The 23,668-nt window shown below is 40.9% G+C and overlaps 1 protein-coding gene across 1 annotated transcript in view; it reads right to left on the bottom strand.

Annotated features, from left to right (window-relative positions):
* The window catches only part of Cntn3 (contactin 3), a 356,765-nt gene extending 333,863 nt beyond the window's left edge, over window positions 1-22,902 (bottom strand). Inside the window, exon 1 of the mRNA XM_032906010.1 lies at window positions 22,821-22,902. The gene's annotated coding sequence lies outside the window, so the exon portion shown is untranslated. The remainder of the gene's footprint in view (window positions 1-22,820) is intronic.
* Between the last annotated feature and the right edge of the window lie 766 nt (window positions 22,903-23,668).

The following is a 23,668-nucleotide window of genomic DNA, read 5'->3' as shown; positions in this document are numbered from 1 at the left end:
AATTGGAATTCAGGGGCATTGCGTGGGGGTGGAGTGGTCTGGAAACATAGTGCAATGGAAACTTCTTGGAATTAATGAAGGTGATCCTTATAGCCAGGCAAGACTCATAGTACCAAGACTGGGTTGCATTCAATTGAGTTGTTGGCTCAAGGGTCCTATAGAAATCCCCAAACCCAGGTTGACTCTAAGACAAAAAAAAAAGGTTGCTTGCTCTAAACTGACATTGGGGCCATATTGCTGAGGATAACACCTGCACAATTCATTGACCACAGAGAAGTTGAGCTGGTACTTACATAGCCTTTACCCCTATGTTCTAATCTCTTTAGTGAGGGAAGGTATTCTGCAGGCTATTAAAAAAGAAATGTGGATACCAACCTCGTCACAAAAACTTTGAGACACAACCTGTTCTGCCTGTAAAATATGGTAGGGCAATGTTGGCATAGAACTTGATGGAATAGCCCACCAGTGTCTGATTTGACTTAAAAATTTGTCATTTCAAATAATGTAAATATATATTTAAATATCAGGTAAATGAGGATTTTTTATTTCTGCCTATCTAAGATAGCTTTCTTAGCTGTCAAAATGAGCTATGGCAGAACAAATGAGAACTGTATTCTATTTTATTTCACCTTTCCACTGAGGCGCAGTAGGAAATTCTTTCCTTGTAACTTCCTTGTTAAAATTACGATGTATCAAACAGAATACCAGCCAGTGGAATAATGTGGAGATGACTGTCTTGGCATTCAGAACTTCATTTCCTCAAAGATTTCCCAAGTTATGACAAGCTGCTAGATGTCTTCTAACTAGAAAAGGAAACAAAATATCCTTATCTTGCCAGACCAGAAGGAGACAACAAGTAAAGTGGGGTTTGTGGAGCCTTGGGCAATGTTTTCTTCTCTAAATAAGCCAGATCTGAGACAAGCATTTATCAAACATTTTTCTTCTGGAAGGAAGTTACCCACTAAATATGGAAAGATAATTTAATGAAGAAGAGGCAAAAACTAAAAGGACTAATAAAATGAGAAGTAGGTGGGGAATGTTACTTTATATACATATGCATATGTAGAATTAATATTCCCCTAAATATATGGACACATATTCACACCAGCTAATGATTTACCTGGATAGACTGCCCAAAAATACGACTCCTTACCCTTGCAGAATTAATATGCCTTTTTTATTTGAACTTGCATTAGCCATGGGCAACTTACTGCACAGTGTGAAGCAAAACTTGTTAAGAATATATATGAAGTAACAAGGTAATAAAGAATTCAGGTGATGGCAAGTTATTAGACTCACTAGGCTCCATCCCTACTACAAGACCATCTAGCTTTGAGGAGCATTCTTCTAGTTCATTCTTCATTTCTCTAAGCCCGCTTCCCATACACTCCCTGTGGGTAGGGACCCTCCTCTCCTAGGGTGGTTGTGGGATTCAGTGAATTCATTTGAAAAAGTAGCCATTACACATTTCAGTATATAGTACATATATTTCACCAAACATTATCCTGTCGATGAATGTAAAAAGCAAAGCACAGCTCTGAATAGTATCCTAGGCAAACTAAAAAAAAAAAAAAAGAGGGAAAGGGCATATATTTCTTTCCTTAAGTAATTTTAAATCTAATTAGGAAGTGCCTGTGGTTGGTGTTGACTGGTCTATCCTTCCGCCTGCCTATTACTATGTAGATGAACTGCCCCCTGCTAGCTGATTCTAGCTATTGGATTCAAATAGAGCATTTTCCATTTCCTATCACTCTCCCAACATCCAAGGACAGATCTCCTAGAAGATAAGGGAAACACAAAGATAAAGCAACTTTGTATCCTATCAGGGCTGATCTGTTTGTACACAACATGGTTTCCTGGTTTTTTTTTTTTTTTTTTTTTTTTCATAATCACCTTTCAACTTATTTTGATAATAAATTGGGAGCAGAAGTGACTTGTCTCTCCTGGGTCCAGAAGTCCAAAATCAACTGTGTCCTTTGCTGTGTTCCCTTTTCACAGCACCGCAAGGATGGGAACTGTCTTATCCACATGAGTCTCTGAGTAATTAGGGTGGGCAGTTTTCACCAGCCATATCAGGTATTAGCATATCAGCTTTAATCATATTGAGTAACAGCAATATTGAAGAGTTAGGCTCACCTGATTGACATTTCAGCAAAGTAAGCAGAAATGAGGATGACACAAAGGTATCCAATGACCACTGTGAAACTCCATGGTCTCTCTGTATCCAGTGGCATTCATCCTGGAATCCTCAAGGAAGAGGGCCAGTACAGTAGCACATGGAGCAGAGCTTGATCAAAGAGTTGACATTTGCTCCTAGACACATTGTAGGACATGAATGGATGGCACATGTATGGAAGTATCAACACACACAACACTATCTAGAGGTACTAAAGCAATGCAGGACACTTAAGCAGATGAGAGCTCAGAGAGCAAGCCGTATGCATACACTAGCACTTGAGGAGAACTCAGCTGATTGAGGACCCGCCCCAGAAGGTATTTAAGAAGAAAAGGCAAATGTACAGAATATGGCAGGGATGTCAGTGTGGTGATCAAAGGCATGGCTCTTAAAGAGCACTGCCTTTTGAAACATGCAAAAGCATTCCAGATAAGGACAAGTCTCTTCAAAGTGATATTGTCATACACAACAAGAGGTTTTTTCCTGACTAATTCATTAACATGTATCAGTCTCTGTGCAGAGTGCAGGTTGTGAAGGCTGAATGTCTTGTAACAGAGTTACTTGTCACTTTCAAGTGAGATGTTCTATACAGGAATAAATCTATCATTTCTATGGGTCACAGATATTGACACAGAATTAATGTATGAGTATTCAATTCTCATGTCAATCAAAGGAAGACTGCATTGGCAATGTTCATATGCCATCAGGAGTTGTCCAGTATTTCAGAAAACCATGTATCGCATGGTAAACCTACACAGCCTGACTCCATATTGTTAGGTGATCCCTTTAACTATCACATACACAGCAGTATTACACGTATATACAGATATACATACTGAGCTGCCGTTTTAAATGTCAAATGTGAGGGAAAGAGCACATTTCTGTTGATTGTCTCCTTATGCTGTCAAATCCAAGCTTAATTACAATGATACCCAAAGCCCTAGTAATCCAATAAAGTAAATAAATTGTTTCTGTGAAAGCCATAGTCAAACACTGAAAGATCAAACAACAGACTATACCGTAAAATCATTTTCTTATATTTCAACCTGTATAACGTCCAATGCTTCCTTTTGGCTATTTTGAAACCACAAGGCATTAATCCTCTTTTTTACTTCAAGTAGTACTCTGTCCATACGTACATACGTACGTTTATATGTGTGTTTGATTGCATATATGTATGCGTGTGTTACAAAATGGAATCAGTACACAGAGTTTGAAGAGTTCAAGCTAAGAGAAAGGGAAAGTACAACAATTTTGTTGAGATGTGGAAAGCCTTGAATGCCAGGTTGACGGTTCTTCCCCATTCCTCACATCTCTCTGTAAACAGCAGGAAGCTCTGGCAGTTTTGCAATGAGAAAATAGTGTGAAGAAGTTAGCTGTGTTCTATGATGAATCATATGGGCCCGCCTAGGGCGATATAAGGAAAGGAGAGGCAAGGCATGTACTAAGGTCATTGTAATGTGTGTGTGTGTGTGTGTGTGTGTGTGTGTGTGTGTGTGTGTCTTCGCACATGGCGGGACAGGCCATGTCTCAGGATCAATCCAAAGATTTTATTTTGATCAGTAACTGGGATTGGAGGGTAATGAAAAAAAAATCAATGGTAGTCTAATGGAATCTAAAGGATCTGGCATCTCTGACAGAGAAGACATATGTCCCTCAGACAGAAATGAAGAAATGTGAGATAAAACATGTTTGGAAAGAAAGATGAATTTAGATATAGACAGAGTCAGGTTTAGCTCCATGGAAACATTCCTCCACGACGGTGAAGAGTAGTTGGCAATGTGGGACTCCACCCAAGGATGATAGCAGGAGGTAATGGGAGGCAAGAGAACCAGAACTACAGAGGACATGCTCCTCAAGAAGGAAAAGAAAAGACAGTCCAGACTGAGGCTGAGAATGTCCTTCATGAAATGAGCAAGAGGAGAAGGATAAAAGACAGCCGGAAAGAAGTATAGTCACAGACACAGGAAAGAAATCAAGAGTCCAGTAGGATGAACATCGAAGAGGAGAAGCTGAGGATGGAGAGCAGCAGTACGTGGCAGTGGAGCTCAGACAGGGGCAGGGAGGAGAACAGACACAGAGCATGACGTCAAAGAGCTTAGTGTGCTCTTCAGGAATGGCACTTATCTATGGGGCAGAAGAGAAGGCCGAGAACATAGATGAAGAATGAAAGGAGTAGGAAGGTAGGGACGGACACCTGTCCAATCTGGCGGGCTAAGACAGAAAGAGACCAAAGGTCGTTGCTTCTTTGTCTCACAGAGTGTGATAAGATATACTAATTCATTGAGACAAGGAGTTCAAATGAGTCTCAGGAAAAATATCTCTCTTCTAAATATCACGTTGCAAGAAGGAAATCTAAATGAACAATGCAGCCATTCATTCTCGCTTTAAGAAGCCAAACAAAACAACACAAATACTCTTCCTACTCCTTCAGGTGACAGGGATGGCTTATTTCTCTCAAACGTTAAACAAGCATAGAGTTTACGTGTCTCTTTGATAGTAAATTCTCCCTAGCAAATTCATTTGGGGTAAGTTTACACAACACAGATGTATGGAGTTTACTAAGTCAACACCTGCTACCTTGCATTACTCATGAAACCAACAGTTAATGCATTCATAGCATGCTCCAAGCATAAATATATCCTTAAAATAAACGTAACTTGGTAAAGTGTAAATGAATATGCAAATGGAGTCAATATTCTAATTTATGCATTATTGGATGTCAAGTTTTTGTTTTGTTTCTGGAAGATGTCACACAAATTCTGACTAGCAAATTAACTGAGAGTTTTGTAGCTTAGCAAATTTGTTTTGACTTTAGAACAATTTATGAACAGGAGTCTATAATGCACCGTAGCTAATTAATGACTTTTTGTGTGGTTTGACATACATAATACATGAGCTTGTGATGGCTCCGTCTCAGATTCTGCTGAATCATCTCTCCAGAACTTCAGGTCATGTCAGTGACTGAAAGAAAAGAAACTCTATTTTCTCCAGAAATGGTCTTGGTACAAAGGTGTCCTCTTTAGAAACAACAGAGAAAACAGTGGTGAGATCTGTCACACACAACTCTACCTTTCCAGAATCATACTATTCTTCAATTCCAAATGACAACATCAAAATAGAAAGCCAGAGTTTGCAAAGAAATGGACTCTTTTCTTATTAATCTAGAAAATGCACTATTTTTAGTTGCAAAACCTAATCATAACTGCCAATAAGCAGCCACTCTTATGCCAGAAACAGGGTTAAGCTTTAATTTCGTAAGCAATTGACATGACATTTTGATTCTACAAATTAATTCTACAAGTTAATGTAATGAGTAAACAGATGTCACTAAGCTTAACTTTCTAAGAATCTAGAGTAGAGGGTTTAAAACTTGGAGAATAAACAACATCCAACTCACACATAGTTATATTAATATTAGCTTATCGCTTCTACTACTATATACGATGCTAAGAATAGGCCCACATCAATAATGAGAGATAGCTTACATTTCAATATTATAATAAAAACCACACACACACACACACACACACACACACACACACACACACACACACACAAAATATGACAGAGGAGAAACAACACTGCATAGAGAGCCTTTTGGTCTCCTAGCTCATGCTCAGGGAGAAAAGAAATGCACAGGCACACACTATGAGATTTGCTATCCAGGTCCCAGGGGAGGCCATACGGGATGCCCAGATGATAGGATCATTTGCTAAAATTCTACCCATCTCTTACACTATTAAATACAGAGCACTCTGGCTTCTTTCTCAAAACTGTATTTTGTATTTCAGAAAATAGCATTAAACAGTGCAAACCAAAAATGCTCACAATGAAAAATGCCCAAATTCAATTAGTGAAACTCATACCCAAGCCCTCAAGCAAGGTAACGAGTGTAACATCCAAGTGTGCAATGGACCTGAGCACTGACTTTCCTTCCAGCTGGAGAGGGTATACTGCTGTTGTTGGTACACTCTGAGAGGCAGATGTTCAGCTACCTTCAACATCCATGTATAGACAAAGACATGCAGGAATCCCTTTACACTGAGAAAGAGGAAGTAGAAACAACAGTCCTCCGAAATGGGATCACATTCTGCCTACACTCCTAATTACCCTGGCACTAAGAAGAAGTGGTCTATCTATTTCATTGATAAAGGATTCTAAGTGCACAGCAGAGCGAAGGCAGGCAGTGGTGGCAGCTGGGAATGCAGCTCAGTGAGAACCTTTGCTGAGCATACACAAAGCCCTGGGTTCCATCCTGCACACATCATACACACCGAGCGTATGATACACACCTGATACCCCAGCACTTGAGAGCTCTGGGTAAGAGGATCTGAAGTGCAACGCTATCTTTGACTTCTTAGTTGATCTGAGACCAGCCAACGCTATATACGAGCTTCATTCACAAATCTGACTGTGGGAAATCTGTTCATCGAAATTTATATTGATCATAGTTATAAAAAAATTATTCTAATAAGCCTTAAGACTAGCTTAGGCCCTGAAACAGAAAACCCTATTTTATGACTATTTCAAGATGTTTATCACTATCTTTACAATAATGAATGGATTAGACATATAGACCTCGTCACATGATTTAATACAGATGAAAAAAATCACACTCTAAGCAAAAATCTCCCCTAAGCAGTGATCATTCTGGAGCTTCATCTATCAGCTAAATATATGAATAAGGAGTAGACGAGACTTTGCTTTTCTAGCTTCTGAGCTGTGGCTTTGTGAAATGGAATTTACAATTACTAAAAAGAAAACAGCCCCAAATCCCACAACTCCTTTCACTTAATTATTCATGTCATCGATCAGGGCATTTATTTTTAAAAACAGATGAAGCTAGAGCAGGTTCACACAGAAGACTTCCTGCTGGCTTGCGTCACTGCAGTCCAGGGAGCTTCTTCTACAGGGATTCAGACTTAGCATATGGAAATTTCAAAGCCAATCAAACATCATCAGGACATGTGGGAAACAAGCTTGCAGTATTAAAAGCCATCTTTCCCAGGTGACACTTTCTATCCTAATTCCCTCATCAAGATTAATTTCTGTTTATTGTTCTTGATCATAAAAATTAAATAACTTCTGCAATACTAAAAATAAACGCACTGATGCTGAGGGAAATTGGATGGGTAAGCATTTAGGAAATTAGAAATTGCTTCAGGTTTACAAGCCATGTTCACTTGCAGTAAATCACAAGACAGAGGCATTAGCAGGAGTCACGTGCTAGCGCTCATTATAGGTTTCCTGGAGACCTCCAGAAAACATATGCAGGTCCAAGCAGTTTCCTGAGACTAGGAAGACTGTAGTGTTAAAAGTTAAACAATTTGTATGATTACTTTAGCCCTGCTAGCCTCCAGCAGGCCACAGAATCTGTGACCCCTTCTCCAGATTCTGGGCTGCCCTTGTGACATGAGTAAGCTAAAAAAATATGTTAGAGGAGAAACAGTGGAAAACACCGGTTTCTGCCTTACAAGGCCTTAGAGTCTCCACTGTTGGGACTTTAAGAAAAAGGAAAGCAAGGCGGAACTGCTGATGGCAGTGAGCAATCCAGGAAGGTCTCAGCCATAATCATCCCTAAACTGACACTGAAGTTATTCCCCCTCTAGAGTCTGGCTATGTGCATGGGTCTCTCCTTGTAACAGTCTGTTTTCTCACTGCCTGTCCTCCCTAGGAATTGCATGAGAGCAGATACTGAAGAGCCTGATCAAATCCCCAATTCACACACAATGCCAAATGATAAATAAATGCTGCAAACCAGGAAGTCCAGGCACCGTTTGATACACAGATCCTGTGCATCTGTATTGCAATAGATAATGATTACATGTATATATGAATTCTATGTTGTGTGATTTGCACATTATATTGCAGCCCTCAGTGTCATAAGCAACTGCTCCAAATGGAGAATGACCCATGAGAGCCATGCTTCTGACTTTGAATGCATTACTCTATTAAGCATATAGCAAGGAAAAAACCGTAGGCAAGAATAGCAAGAAACATATAATAGCAGAAGTAACATCATCAAATTGCATACTTATAACATCCAGCATATACTGACTGGGGAAGCCCTGCTGAGTTAGGCCAAAGTCCCGCAGGGAGAGACAAGCTTCTGATGTCTTGGGGCTAAGCTATAGTAACCAGTGAGAAATCGCTTACCTTCTAGCCCTTTCAGTCTTTCCCAAGGATGCATGCTTTTAATATGATTAACTCTTTCTTCCTATCACATAGGCAAGCAGTGGGGGCAGCAGCATGCTTGGGAAATAATTCTGGGAGATAAAAATGCTCAAATCAAAGTAATAAGGGGCTTATTTTCTTCTAAGGGTCAGTGTACAATGAGAACCATATGACAATTCACCAATATAAGATATGTTACAGCAATGTGTATTCATCTCTAAAAGAAACACACTTCTTAATGGAAGTGTCATGCATTGGACAATAAGATAAAATAATGATAATGTGATGCAGTAATATCAACCACTCAATACATTATTTATGCATGAATGAGGTATGAAGTGCCTACTAAGACCATAGTGTGCCAAGCACAGGTAACCAATACTCAGGGAAATTTATTTTGTAGAATTGTCACACAGGCAAATAAAAGACAAAGTTAATATAACTGATATCATAACCAATTTTTAAAAATCACGAAGCCATTTCTAAAAACTAGAAACAAACATATCAAAGTAATTCAGCATCACATGAGAGCTGTTCACTCATCTGGACTGGTGAGTTCAGGGTTTAGTACACAGTTGGTCCTCATGAAATCATGGAATGATGCTAACTACGTCACTGAGCACCAAACCCCAAACTTGGGGATAGGGTGGGAGTGGCAGAAGGACTGTGGGAGAGGGTGTCTGGGAGGGGGCAGAGAGTATACGTAAAGTGAATAAGTAAAATTTAAATTAAAAAAGTCTTTCTCTGTGAATTTACACTGAAATTAAAATGTTAGGGTGTCATCAATAAGCATGTTTTGCTGCATGCATTGCTACCCTGGGATGGATATGACCTTTGGGCCACAGCGTGACTCTGTATGTCAGTGCACAGCTTGGTGTTGAGGGAACTGGTGGCCTAAACATTCTCTTTGACTAGAGAAAATGCCATTCGTGCCTTGCTTGTTTTCATGCCCACAAGAAGTTGCTGGACTATTCTGTTCCTGGCAGCCACTCAGGATGCAAGCTCGCAGGCACTCTCTGTCAAGCGTGGCTTCATTAGCCACAGCATTTTATGAGAAAAGGAACCAAGCACCCACCCCAGGAAGAGACTCCATGTGGAATTCTCACCATGCATTAGCCAAAGCAAATCAAGCCTATCTTCTACACGAATAGGGCAGCTGAGAGGCAGATTCTCCCAACCTTCCAGAACAGTAATCACGCCAAGGGAATATGCCGTTCTAGACTACCAGATAAAGTCAAGTAATGGCCAAAGAGATACAAGAGAGAAAATTGAGAGTTTAAATTGCCCTTGGTCCTGTGAAGGCTAGGTGTCCTAGTGTAAGGGAATGTCAGGGAAGGGAGGTGGGAGGGAGTGGGTAGGTAGGTGGGTGGGTCGGGGAGCACTCTCATAGAAGCAGGGGAAAGGGGGAGGGATAAGAGTTTTCTCAGGAGGGAAACTGGGAAAGGGGATAACATTTGAAATGTAAATAAAGAAAATATCCAATAAAAGAAAAGAAAAAGGATGAAAAGAAATTCGAGGGCAGCTTAAAAAAATGAGTACCATAAAGAAAAAGATTTTAAAAGATTCTAAATAGTATAGTAGGTGGGACAAAGAAAAGCAAAGAAAGGGCTGAGGTTATGGTTTGCTGGTAAAGTACAGATCTCTAACACTCTCTTTCTCTCTGTCTCTGTCTCTCTGTCTCTCTGTCTCTCTCTCTGTCTCTCTCTGTCTCTCTGTGTGTGCATGATGTGTGTCCATACACACACATCACACACACACACACACACACACACACACACACACACACACACACACACGTACCATTAGGTGGTAGACACAGTTTGCCTATATTAAGTGATAAACACATTAGTACTAGCCAAACCTCATTTGATACAAAAAAGAAAGAAAACACCAGTTCTAACAGGATCCAGTACTCTCGGAGAGAGCTTTCAACATGTATTCCCCTTCCCGCATATGTCTCCTTTATTTAGGAAGCAATTAAAAAGTAGTAATTCATTCATGGGCAGCAAAGAGACATCTTACATTTCCTGTCCTAATTTGAAAGGCAGCTAATATCCAGGGGTCATTTATAATGTTAAATGTACATGAGGTTTACCTCCATGGCAGATTGCATAATTGGCCTGAATTCTTCATTCCTTTCTCTATTTACATCTTTAGCCACATGTCTTTATAGTTCTTACTTCTAAAATAAGATCACTGTCCATTCCTGAGTTAGAGTTTGGTCGTGTTTCTTTTCATGATCAACAGAATGAGTCAGAGGTGATTAAATTCTAGTGGCAAGCAAGATAAGAGGGTCTATACCAAGCGTACTTTTGTGTTTGTAGATGGTTTGAAAACAGTTTCCATCACTGAACTTTACCTATAGATCCAAGACAGGAAACAACCTAGCCAGACCCATCTCCAGTGAAGTAAACGGGTCCAATCTAAACCTTAGTTGACTCATGATTTAGCAGGAGGGCAGCAAAGCCACCCCATCCCACCACCAAGGTCAACAGAAAGAGAGCTGCATATACTCCTCATGTCAAGCTGCTAACATTTGTGGATTTGCTTTCTGTGTAGAATTGTAGTAATAATATTAAGTTCATATAGATAGATTGTGATCATTCCATTCTACAATCCTTGCAGTTTTGCAGGGTGAAAGCACTCAAGAATGTAACAGAGGCTCTAAATCCCAGAAGATCTAGGTATACTGGCACATGTCTATATTGCCAGCTATAGGGAGGTAGAGGCTAGAGGTTTCTGAACCTAAGGTTAGCCTAAGCAGTACAGTGAGGCTTGATGTTTTTTAGTTTGTTTTCATTGAAAATTCATTGCACCACTTTCTCTCTTTCTTTCCCTCCCTCCAGCCCCTCCTAGGTACTCTCCTTTTCTCCACTCTCATGCCCCACTCCAGTCTTTTTAATTAAATCGTGATAGTGATGTGCCAGTAATTAGCATTTAGCTTTTTCTAGGAAAAAAAACTGACATTAGATGAAGAATCTATCATAGAAATCATAATACTTCTCGTAATGTTTTGAAGCTATATGAACCTTTTATAAATTGTAGATACTTTAACTACCTATTCTCTGCTACTGTAAGCCCAGGCAAACCTTTTTGTTAATAATCACTGAGAATCATATATTCTGTCTGTAGCACCATGAAACAGACTGGGGCAGAGTAGGCAAGTATATTGTTTGTACATGTGACTGAGAGTATACTTCATGTGTATGAGACTCTGAAATAGAAGTTATGAGAGTTTATTAATGTCTAGAAATACTCACTTCCCATTCCCCACTCTGATTGTCTCTATGTGCCTGTTACATGACTATTTTTATTCCAAGCTTCTAGAACAATTGTATGATTTAGCTAAGTCTCTTAGGGTTATGCAGTTTACAATGAGACTAGCACAACCCAGATGAGAGTCTTTCCTAACATTGGTTCCACAGAGACCAATAATGAAATGAAGAAAGTTGAGGAGAGCAAAAGTTGAGAATGGGACTTTCTTTTCAGAAACAACCATAAGAAACATAAGCAGCTAAAACTATGAAAGAGAACAGGCAGCTGCTAAAATTTAAAGCAATTTTAGCAGAGCATCCAAGGGCTGGGATGACCACTCTGAGTGTCCAGATGGAGGTAATACAAGTGATTACGTCCAAGCATCCATTGGTCAAAGGCCATCGTCAACATATAACCCCTCTTTGCTCCCACATTGTCCCTCACCCCTCCCCACCCCTACTAAGAAAGTGTCTTTTCCTAAGGCAAAGAGAAATTTCCAGACAGGGTCAAGGCTATGAGCTATCAACAAAATGTATTCCAAGCAAGGCACAGTGCCATTGGTCTAATGTTAGTGATTTGAGATGGAGGGTGATAGCACCCAGTACTGAAATGTAATGCCACCCTGGATAACTGAAGGTGAAGCCATATAGAGCAGGTGTACAATTCATCCACTGCATGGAAAAAGGTCATGTCCATCTTCTAAAGACCCATAGATCCCACACATGACTGTGGGTCATGCTCGCTGTTAAAAGACACAGACCCTGGGTTTCATGCTACTTAAACCAAAGCTGGCTGTTTATAATAAGAAGAAATATGGCATCAAGTAAGTTAATATTTATTTATCCCTCAAAAGCATCATTAATATAATAATATGTTTGAATTGGGGGAAAGAAAGAAATAGATATTCAATTACATAGATTGGAAAAGTATTTTAAATATTAAGAACAATAATGCTACAAAATAAACTATGTAAAATAGTCTGTGGAGTCAACACGATGTTGATCAACATGGCACACTGACATTTTTTAAAAGAATTTAGGTCATAAAATTTATGGGAAAACACAAAAGATGCACCAGATAGCCAAAGGAACTGTAACCACAAAGAACAGGGCAGAAAGTACCAAACTACTTGACTTTAAAGACGTTCTACAAGGCGACAGCACTAAGACATCATGGTACTGGTACACAATCTAACATAGAGAAACACCCCATAGAAGAGAATGCACACACCCCATCAAAGATTATGAACACTCAATTTCCCACATAAAACTTCGAAAACACATAGTCATGAAAGATAATCTTGGTCTCACCCATGATGGTTTGCATACCTTGATATCTACACAGATAATAATTGAATTAGGGCCTAACGACATCTGGACATCTGGCAAAGGTCAACTTCAAAATGAATCAAGAACTCAATAGTAAGGTACGAATCCCAAAACTATGACAGGACTCTTGGGAGAAAAATCTCAGTCACAGTGGGCTGCACACCAATTTATTTCTTATATAACTCCAAAACAAGAGTAAAACACATATAAGTTTTTTAAAAAAAATCTTACGGCCAAGAAAACTTCAAGAGAGTTAAGTGATAATGTACAAAATAGAAATAAGATCTGTAAATGTAAGACTTTTAAGGGTTAATGCATAAAACGTGGGAAAGATCTGAATAGCAAGACAACAAATTTTATGATTTAAAATTAACAAAAGATCTGGGGGAAAAACACGTCGTGGAAAACCATAAGAGAATAAGCAGGACAACCATGGTTAGGACAAAGAAGCCGGAGCCCTGCGACACAAGCGTAACCTGTTCTTTGCCATAGGAGCTGTGTGAGGTATTTAAATGAAAGTAGAGCTTGCTCAGCACGCTGGGCACATAAATTAATTCCACCATTGTGGAAATAAGTTAAGGATGTCCCTCCAATACACAATTACCACCACTGCTGTGTATGTGCTGTGTGTGTATACATACATATATATTGAAACCTGTCATTCTGTGGAAGGAACTTAGTACATTGAAGAGCCATCTACACCCTTGTGTTCTCTGTAGCACTATTCACAGCAGTCAAGACTACAAGAGAAAAATGTGTCACTGCAAGAGTACCTGTAAAATTGGAGAATATTCATGTTAAGTGCGAATGGCCTGGTCCAGGAAGTAAAATACCACATGATCTCGCTTCTATGTAGTAGTAAGTAATGTTAAACTCACAATACAGAGTGGATCGCAGCCATTGAGTAGAGGCGAGAAAGACATTTTTCAAGAGATAGAACTTTAATCAGACAGGATGAATGATTTTAAGAAATCTATTGTACAATATACCAACGTTTTAATAAAAATAAACCAATATACTTAAAAATGATCAGATTTTAAAAATTCTTACTACCAAAAATGTGTAGCCTACTGTGTATGTTAATTACTTTAATTCAGTCATTACTATGTGTGCAATTTCAGATCAGCATGCTGTTGATAAATACACACTTTTCTTCGGAAAACTTAAAGTTATAAAATAAAACTTTTAAGGAAGTATATTTATGTGAAATTATGTATGTTATGTGTGTTGCTGCTGCCTAAAATACCCCTCAAAACTTAGCAGTTTAAATAAACACATTTTCTTATGATTCTAAATGGAAAGTGGGCTTGGTAAAGCACCCTGATTGCTGGTTGTGCCCTAACTGAGGCTGCACAGTCAGCTGACAGCTCAGCTGGGGTAGACGGCCTCACTCCACTAGGTTCTGACTATTTACTATCTGTTGGCAGACTACAAAAGGACTATCAAGGCTACATAAGAGGTGACTTAGAGTAGGAAGCTACTGTAAACATCAACTACCCAGTCTCTTAGGACCTGAAGGTGAGGATTGCCCAAGGGTCCACTCAGGCAGGCAGGAAGGAGCAGTATATCACAGGAAGAGCAGAGGATGCTATCCCTGTCCTATCCTTATAGGCAGTCGTCTGCCACCAAGCTGCTGTACTTCATTGTTTACTGAATACATACTTCCCTGAAGATGGAAATTGAAAATTGTTCTTCCATTCTTCTGCACCATAAAGTCTATATGAAGAAACGCAGGTAATACGTTCAATAGGAGACAATTCAAAGAGCTAATCCTCTAGGGGTCTAAAATTTGACCCTAAAGAAAGAAAAGCTAAAAATGGAAAGGAAGGGGAGAGTTAACTGGAGGGGAGGAAAAATAATTAGAAGTAGAAATTGACTCATTTTAAACATCATAGGGTTGTTTGAATCCTGAAATGATCCAACGTTACCCTGTCAGTGGACTTGAATCTCTTCTGTCCAGACAGTTTAAATCACCTGCATATCTTGTCTTACAAATGTTATGAATTGGAGTTAACGCCACCTCATTCTTATCTCTACTTTGTGCATTGTTTGAGTACCCATGTATACGCGTAAGTATGTGTGTGAAAGGGAGGGGCAGGCATCTGAAGAAACAGGAAAACTATTGTGTTATAATATTTGAAGAAGAAAAAGTCAAGACTCAGGAGACAAACCTCACATGCAATTTCTATAAAAATAACAAAAGATATTATTCAAGGTTCTCACAGTCACAATCATGATGCTGTTCAATTAAAAGGAGCCAAGTCTCATATTCCAAAAATTTCCATCAGATGGAAATATGCACTTTACTTGTGAGCATCTTTACAGCATATATGATGGATTTCATCACACACACACACACACACACACACACACACACACACACACCCCTCATATATTGAGGGTTCTGTTATTTTCAAAGCCAATAATGCCACTGAACACTATCAAAATGACTGAGCAGAAGAAAATGCTGTTAAAGACCGGTGCAATAGTCTAATGAATTAATACTAAGTATGAATGTGCTTACATGGCCCAAGAGAACATTCTTATTCAATGGAATGAGAAAGAGAACCTTTGGTGTTCAGATTTCAAAACCGTGCAGCTATACACAAAGCTTTCACTTAGCTGTACTTAAAAGAGAAAGGAACCCTGGCAAGTCTTCACAGAGAGGAGCAGAGCAAAATGACTTAAAGTGTCTAATACATACAAATGTGTTTCTATAGACGGAGGGGCTAAGTAGGGAGAAGGGGAGGAAGTGTTGTCAGGCACACTCCACTCTGGAGCAAATATGCCTTATCTGTATTCTACGGCTCTCGAGTATTCGCCAGAATTAGGGCTGATGCCTGGTAATCAGCCACTCTCCTGCTTTACATTCAGGGATGGGACCAGGCCAAGTGATGAACATACATCAGATCAGATCACTAGCTATATTGTTCGGGCTGATTTTAATTGCCCGGAAAGTGTCATTACCGTCTTCTGCAATGTGTTAAGTTATTTTAGAGACTGCCTGTTTCCATGTAAGAAATAAAATTGGACTGTTCCAGTACGAACATGCAGAGAAAGATTCGGTTTGACTTTAGCTTTGGTGGCATGAAAAACCTACCCAGATCTGATCAGATAAACAAATGTTTGTTACCTGTAGAATTCTGCAAAAATGTGTTTTGGGAAATCAACCTAGATTCCCTCTCTCTCTCTCTCTCTCTGATGACCCCTGAGAACCACCCAAATGTCATGTCTAGTTCGATAAAATTCTTGCAGTTTTCATTTCCACAGTTGCTCTTACATGCAGCAGCTTCAAGGTGAGAGAATTCATGAAATTTAAGAACCAGAAATATTTCTACAAAAAAGATATATGGAAATAGATTACTCCAAACCGAGAAGACATTTGCAAAAATATATAACAGTGACTGCTAACATGAAAATGCTATCTCTTGAGATATTGTTCTTTAAATCAAAATCTTAGAATGGAGAATGTGTATCTGAGACAGAACGCTACACATACTCTATGAGCCAAGGTTTTTTAAATGGTGAAAAGTGAATAGTGCCTATATTCTGGTTAACAGCGACCACATGAGGAAGCTGAATGAGAAATAGATTCAATCCACATTTTGATACATGCTACCTTTCTCTTATAATTATTTTTTTAGTTAAAATACAGATTAAGGAGCCTCACCCCTGAGATGCTTCAGAAGGTCTTCTAGGGACTGAAAAATCTCTGTTAGCTCAGTGGGGCAAGAACATGCTTCTGCAGGGCTACAACAAGATCTGGAGAAACAGCACAGTGGGAAAAGTGTTAAGATACTCAGCAGCGACATCGAAGCCAGCCAGAGAGGAATGTGTACATAAACCCAGCACTGTGTTAGGCAAAGACAGGAGGATCCTGGGAGGCTGCTGGCCAGCAGGTCTATCCTAATCTGTGAAATCCAGGTTCAGTGAGACACCTGTGGAAAAAAATGTCTTTGATGTCTGCCTGTAAGGGGAGCAATTGAGAAAGACGTCTGACACTGATTCCTGGCCTCTCATGCACATATATACACATTTTCCAGCACTGACAAACATGCGGGAGTAGGCAACAAGAGAATGGTAGTGTTTCTGAAGGATGTGGAGTTCCCGACAATGACTGTTGAAACAAAGCCTCCCCTCGTTCCTAAAAATTTGTTTACTGTTTAGCAAGGCAGCTTTTGATTTGTTGTAAGTCAGCCATTGACTTGTTTATTGCAGATGTTCATATTTTATGATAATAAAATGAAATTTGAGGCTCTTGAATTGCTTTAATTCCAATAAAATCGGATCATTAACATATGAAGACCAACATCCAGGACATAGAACCTATAGCCTACTCTTACCTTAAAGAAAATTCCATTTATCATAGTCTTTTCTTTCTTCTTCTTTTTCTTTTTCTTTCTTTTGAGTCAGGGTTTTTCTGTGTACCCCTGGCTGTCCTAGAACTCACTCTATAGACCAGGCTGGCCTGGAACTTGAAGACTCAGAGATCTACCTGACTCTGCCTTCACCACCACCAGACTGCCATGGGATTTTCTAAATTCTAATCAAATCATTTGCTATAAACGTATTACTTACTACTAAAAAATCTCATAAGTAAAGAAATCTTGCAAGTATACACCTAAAGGACTTCAAGCAATCCCCACATAACTATAGCAGGACTCAATAAGAAGGCTGATTTTGATTTACATTGATATTTAATGAATTCTCAATATGGACATTTTGCTTTAGAGTACTAGAAAAGGCAGATATTAAACAATTTTACAATTCTAAATTATAATCCATCCTCCTAAAAACTATGTGCTTTTTAAGAATACCTGAATACAGAAGTCTCAGTGGTTTTACAGGGAGTGAGTCAACTTGGGCACCCAATGGGTCAACATCACCTGAAAAATGGTAGGGCTAGGAGCAAAGGCTTCCCTGCAGAGGCCAGGCCAAACCGAATCAAATGGAAGATGAGTGCATCAGACTAGAAATCCTACATGTTTTAGAGCCCTACGTGTTTTAGATGTACAAAAGGAACAGGAAAGGACTTAAGTTCTAAAAATAAAATTTAGGAAGTCCCCTCGTAGCCAGAAGGCTATGTGCTAGGTAGAATTGGCTAAAGAAGTCATAAGATGATAGGCTATGACAACAATATTTTTCTTTTTCATCTCAGCACGAAGGTATCCAGTGACCCAAATACTTGAGTTCGTGACTTAGTACAGCTTCTAGGATCAGACAGACCAGAGCAAGATTACTTTTAACCAGGTTTATTTTTGGTGCCAGGTACAAAGGTAGAAGTGTTTAGATCTTGGCCTAACACAAAGTAATACAAATAGACCCAGGGGTGTGTTTCCATTCTATTGGCAGCTCCATGAACAAAGGAAGCAGACAGTTCGGCAAAAATATTGAGGACACCTGGGCAGATGACCTTGGCAAGAGACAAGGAGAGAAGGATTCACCAAAGCCAAACTGAAAATAAAGTCTACTTACACATGATGTGTTTGAAAGAGTGGATATCCCAGAGACCCAAGATGTTATATCCGTGAGACTTCGGTCAGACTTTCTGCTGCATGTGAACCACTTGATAAACAAATCTTTGGTCACGGAGATGCTACAAGCATAGGGATGCAAACTCACCCTCCCAAAATCTCAGTGCTCATGTCATGCACCAATGTGAGTCACATACTATAAAAGGAAGTACACAGAACAGAAACAATGCCTACTTACAAGATGCTCACTGGGAGTCAGGCAATGAAAGGGACAGTTCCATGTGAGGAGAAACTCTGTGGGGAAAATGAACATACAGAGTCCAGAGAAGACTTCTAACAAGCATTAGATACGCAACTAAAGAGCCCTCGGTAAGTCTGTAGACTGGAAACCATGAGCTAAGTCCTGAGCAGCCAACAAAGCTCCATAGATCTATGTCTGAGTATGGACTTGCTTACGGATGAGCCCTTCATGACCCTTCCACAGCTGGGAAAGTGGGGAAGAAAAGTGAGCAACCCAAAGTCACTCAGGATGCTATCACTCCCAAAGCATGATGTCATTGCTTAAATTCCACTTAGCTCCATGAATGACGTTTAGTAGATTTGATTTTATTTGGAGTATAGTCAGAAAGCCTCTAAACATAATGTATGGAAGAGCACTGATTTAACGTATGTACAGATGCATGTATAGATGTATATATGGATGTAGGGATGCATGTGTGTATGTACGTTCCAGTTGGGTAAAACGATATGGAGGACTGAGTTAGAAAAGAGACAGAGAGCCTGATGTAGAGGTCCTGGGGGAGAAGTTGGTGATCTGGAGCAGGATAATTTAGGTGGAGTTAGATGAAGGCCGAAAAATGAGAGGAATAATTCAGAGTCCAAATCAAAAGACTTGAAGCACACTGCTGCTCCAGTTTCTCCAGGCAGAAATATCTAAGGCAAAGTAACAGTCCTCAGAAGTCTTTACCCTATTAAAAGAATACATCACCAGGCTCATTTATCAGTAATGTAAAGCAGGTTGGTTGCAAGGATCTCATGTCTTAACAGCTGAAAGATAATCAAAGTCAAGTGACTTAGAAAATAAATGAGAGAAAATTGTTCTCCTGTTTTACAAAATTTACAACCTGAGTTAATAGCACCTAAGAGAATGCAGCGGTATTGCTGTAACAGATATAATCTATTTTTCCAAATGCCAATATGTCTGCGATGAGGAATATGCGTACCTTCTGAATTATCATATCAGTTTAATAAATCAGTTGTGCTTTTTTTCTCTCTCCTCACTCTTTGCAAGGCGGCTTCTTACACAGTAAAGATTCTACAAACATTTACATTCCGAGTAGCAGAGCTGTTTGAAATGCTATAAAGTTCTGCCAGTACTTCTATTACCAACCCTTATTTCTTGTTTATAACATGTACATAAAAGGAGGAAAATAAAAATGCACTATGGATTGAAACTTGGCATACTAAGCTTCAGCCAGGGAGCACATTTCTTCAGAAACAAATTTTCCAAGATATTTTCCCGAGGAGTATAGAAACACAGGAGCTGTTGTGGAGGGACATTGTAAACAGAAGCCACTTAGGACCAGTGCTCCTTCTAGATCTCAAGCTAGAAACCATCAACACTCAGTTTCAAAGAAATTCTTAAACTATCTGGTAACCATATTCCTATACTTTTTCAGAATTGATGCTACCCAAGGCATGATTACCAAGCATGATTAGAGACATCATCCACCAAAGCTAGCAATTCTACTACTACTACTACTACTACTACTACTACTACTACTACTACTACTACTACTACTACACACACACACACACACACACACACACGTGCACATGCACATGCATGCACACACCATGTTTATGCACACAGTGTAATTAAAGTATCTTAGGTATGTTCATTTTCAATAAAAAAGAGACGAAAATCAAATAGCTTACCTATAAACTTCTGGAGTTGACCAAAACAGATACCACAAAGAAATAAGCATAGCTTCAGAGAGTCCCCATGTCGCCTCCCTACCCCCTACCGCCATACAAGTAACCTACTTTTGCTGCTGTGAACTCTTTTGCTGCTGATTGAGAAACTAGAAAATCTGGAGCCCGTCAGAGCATTTCTGTTCTGTGGCTCTGACACAATCCAGTGATATAGAGACTTGGCAGTCTGAGTGAGCCAATTATAAGTATATACTGTTTCAGGAGCAAATGTATTAGAACTTAATGAGAACTTCAAGTTGGACACTTAAATTATGTAGTAAACACAAAACTAGCAGATGTGTACTGAATGAGTGAAAGGGGACTGGGCACTGCTAAGTGGAAAGGATGCATATTTTGCTAGCCGAGTGAAGAGGCTATTAGTTTGTAATAACTAGGCGGACATGAAATGTGACAGAAAAAAAATTGAAGATAAATCAGCAACTCCAAGGCTACAGTTTATTGTCCCCAGCTTCCAATGGCTTGGCACTTTGGTCCTCTCACATATTATGTTGATGTTTTTAAGAAACACTTGGGCTGCCCGCTCCTGTTCTGAAGGATATTTAAAAGTTACAATCCTTCTGGAGAGCTGGACCAAATGCCTTCACATCTTCAGGCAGACAGTTGTGACACCCAGACAGTCAGGAGGATCTGGAATGCTATGTCAGAGATGGCCACGGCCCGAATCTATTAGCCTGCAAATCAATTATCTCTTCTATGTCCTGGCTGTCCACCTTTACACAGGAGGCACAGAGGCTGGCATGCAGCCTCACCGTTAGCTGGTGAAAGTGTTCAGCAGTTTGCTAGAGAGCACTGACCCTCTTCAAAACCCACGTGTTCCTGAGTCTCAACCTAGGTCAAGCAAACATTCAGGGATCCTAACTCTACCCAGCATGTTCATACAGAGATCTCTGCACTTGCCATGGGCTCAATCCCATCAAATATCTTTTATGAGCACACACACACAAGAACATACACTGTCACATGCATATATTAGGCACTCTACAAATGTTGCACTAAGTCATGTGGATGTTAAACTGCAGGACAGGAATCACAGCACAAAGGGTTAAAACCACCCACCAGGACGCAGGCAAAGTAGGGTAAGCGCTAGTAAACAGAGCCCCTGCTGCAAAAACAAAGTAACAAGTCTGACTTGCTGTTGAGGATATAATAGCTCTTTGAAAGGCAATCACTCCCCTTTCAATCTCTCAGGGACTCTGACTGGTATTTATTCCCAGTTTTAATCTATTTACAGATCAGAATGTTTTTCTCACCTAGTGTGATAGTCATCTATGTGGGGGTAGACAGAAATCACGACACCATCCTCCTGTACTGTGCATGTGTGTCTAGTTATTCTTGCTTAAGCATTCTAAAATTATTTGGGGGTTGACCTACTCCCCATATGAGCTGAAATTTCTGGCCACCTTCGCAAACCACATACATCGCAGGCTGGTTCTTTCTGCAGCTCTGCTTCCGAACGTACTCGGTTGGGGTTAGGAAACTGTCTACCCCTTTCCCTCCTTAGGGCTGTCTGCTCCCTTCCCCTTCTGAAAGCAGGTTTGCTGTCCTCCCCAGAGTCTGCACGGTTGGTTTAAGTCATTCCTTTGAGCGCACCTTCTTGTAAATCAGTAAGGGGAGCGCGATCCTGGGTAGCTCCTAAGGATTGGTGAGCCCTTGCGGAACAGTGGAGCTCTGCACAAGCAAGACCAGAAGCCTTGCATTTCATGTAATCGGAAGTAAGGAACAATCCATCTAGAAAGTGCCGACACTCTCCGGTGCCCGGGTTGTCACTTCCCGGTTTTCTGCTTCAGATATTCTGTGTAAGCATTACAAGGCTCCTGAGAACATAAGGTTAGTCAGATCCCTGCCAGCTCTTAAGTCAAGGCAAGGAGAACTACAGTCTACCACAGCAAACCTACAAGGGATTACACTTAAAGCAGCCCATTTCTGAGCGGAAAGAAAACGCAGCTAGAAAAACTTAGGTGCTAACACTCATATCTACAGCCTGGCTTGCTCAGATCTGAATCAGGACTACAGCTTCAGACAGAAAAATTCGTTCTTAACCCAGAACCATGCCCTGGGATTCTCTCTAAGCATTCCTAGGGCTCCCAACTTTTTTTTTTTTAACTTTCACTAGCCAAACTGGCTTCTCTTAAGGAAAGAGAAGAATTGGTTGCATTTTTTTTTTTTTTCAGCTTCTCGGACAGAGAAGGAGTCTCATTCTCAAATCGATCCCAACCCCAGAGTGGAGAAATGACGTCCCCTGGCAAAACGACCCCAGAAGCATCTTTTACTCTAGACCCATCAGGTGCATCTATTTCCCAAGCAAACAAACTTTCGCGGCCAAAAGAGCCTTAAAGCCAGTGGGTAAAGTTTCCCAGGCAGGTGATTCATCCCAGAGCCACGACTGTACTGAGCAAGTGGACAACCCGGACCTACCTAGCTGCACCAGCTTGCAAGGCGCCCGCCCCGCCTGCCCGGCCCGCCGCTGCCGCTGGCTAGCCCGGGGGGCTGCCGTGCGCGCTCCTGCGAGCCGCCGCCTTCGCCGCAGCGCCCCCGTCCGCGGTGTTCTGCAAGGTTTCGCGCAGTTCCCCGCCGGACCTGCGGCGCCCGCCCACCCGCCCGCCCGCCGCCGGCGCCACCGCGCGCCAGGCTGCTGTGGCTGCTGCAGGCGCCGAAGGTGCGCTGCCTGCGCCTGTGCCGCTCAGGCTGAGGCTCCGGCTCCCGGGCGAGCACTGAAAGGAGGGAGGAAAGGAGGGGGACTGAGGGTGGGAGAAAGGGGCGGGGAGCGCGGCGGCGGAGCCAACAGGGTCCTGCGCCTCACGCTGCTCGCACCACCACCCACCCCCTGCGCCTCCGCGCCCCGCTGCCACCGGTCCCTGCCTGAGCCCGAGCTCCTGTGCTGGAGCTCCCTATGATGGCTTGTGTCTGTCTTGCCACAGCCGGGACCAGGCGGAAATGGGTGGTTGGTGGTCAGTGAGTCACCGCTGGGTGGCCTCCTGCCTCACAGCAGGCATCTAGGTAGCACCGGTTTTTAAGGACAGGGATTCCAGTTTTAAGGAATCCTCCTGGAGCTGAGTTCACACAAGTGCGCAAAATCGCCACTTTTATCATTTAAATATAATTATTAAGGGTACGCTACAGATAGATAAAAGGATGGATAAATTGATGGGAGGAAGCAAGGAGTCAGAGACAGACACTCCAGGTAGTGGACTGTGATGTTTATGAGAATTCTACATATGCAGTCCCCAGACTATCCCTAACTTTAATCTTGCTCTGTGACTGTG

Source organism: Rattus rattus, chromosome 6, assembly GCF_011064425.1.
Source record: "Rattus rattus isolate New Zealand chromosome 6, Rrattus_CSIRO_v1, whole genome shotgun sequence".
NCBI classification, from domain to species: domain Eukaryota; kingdom Metazoa; phylum Chordata; class Mammalia; order Rodentia; family Muridae; genus Rattus; species Rattus rattus.
Note: the sequence above shows the minus strand (reverse complement) of the source record. Positions and strands in the feature narration are given on the sequence as shown.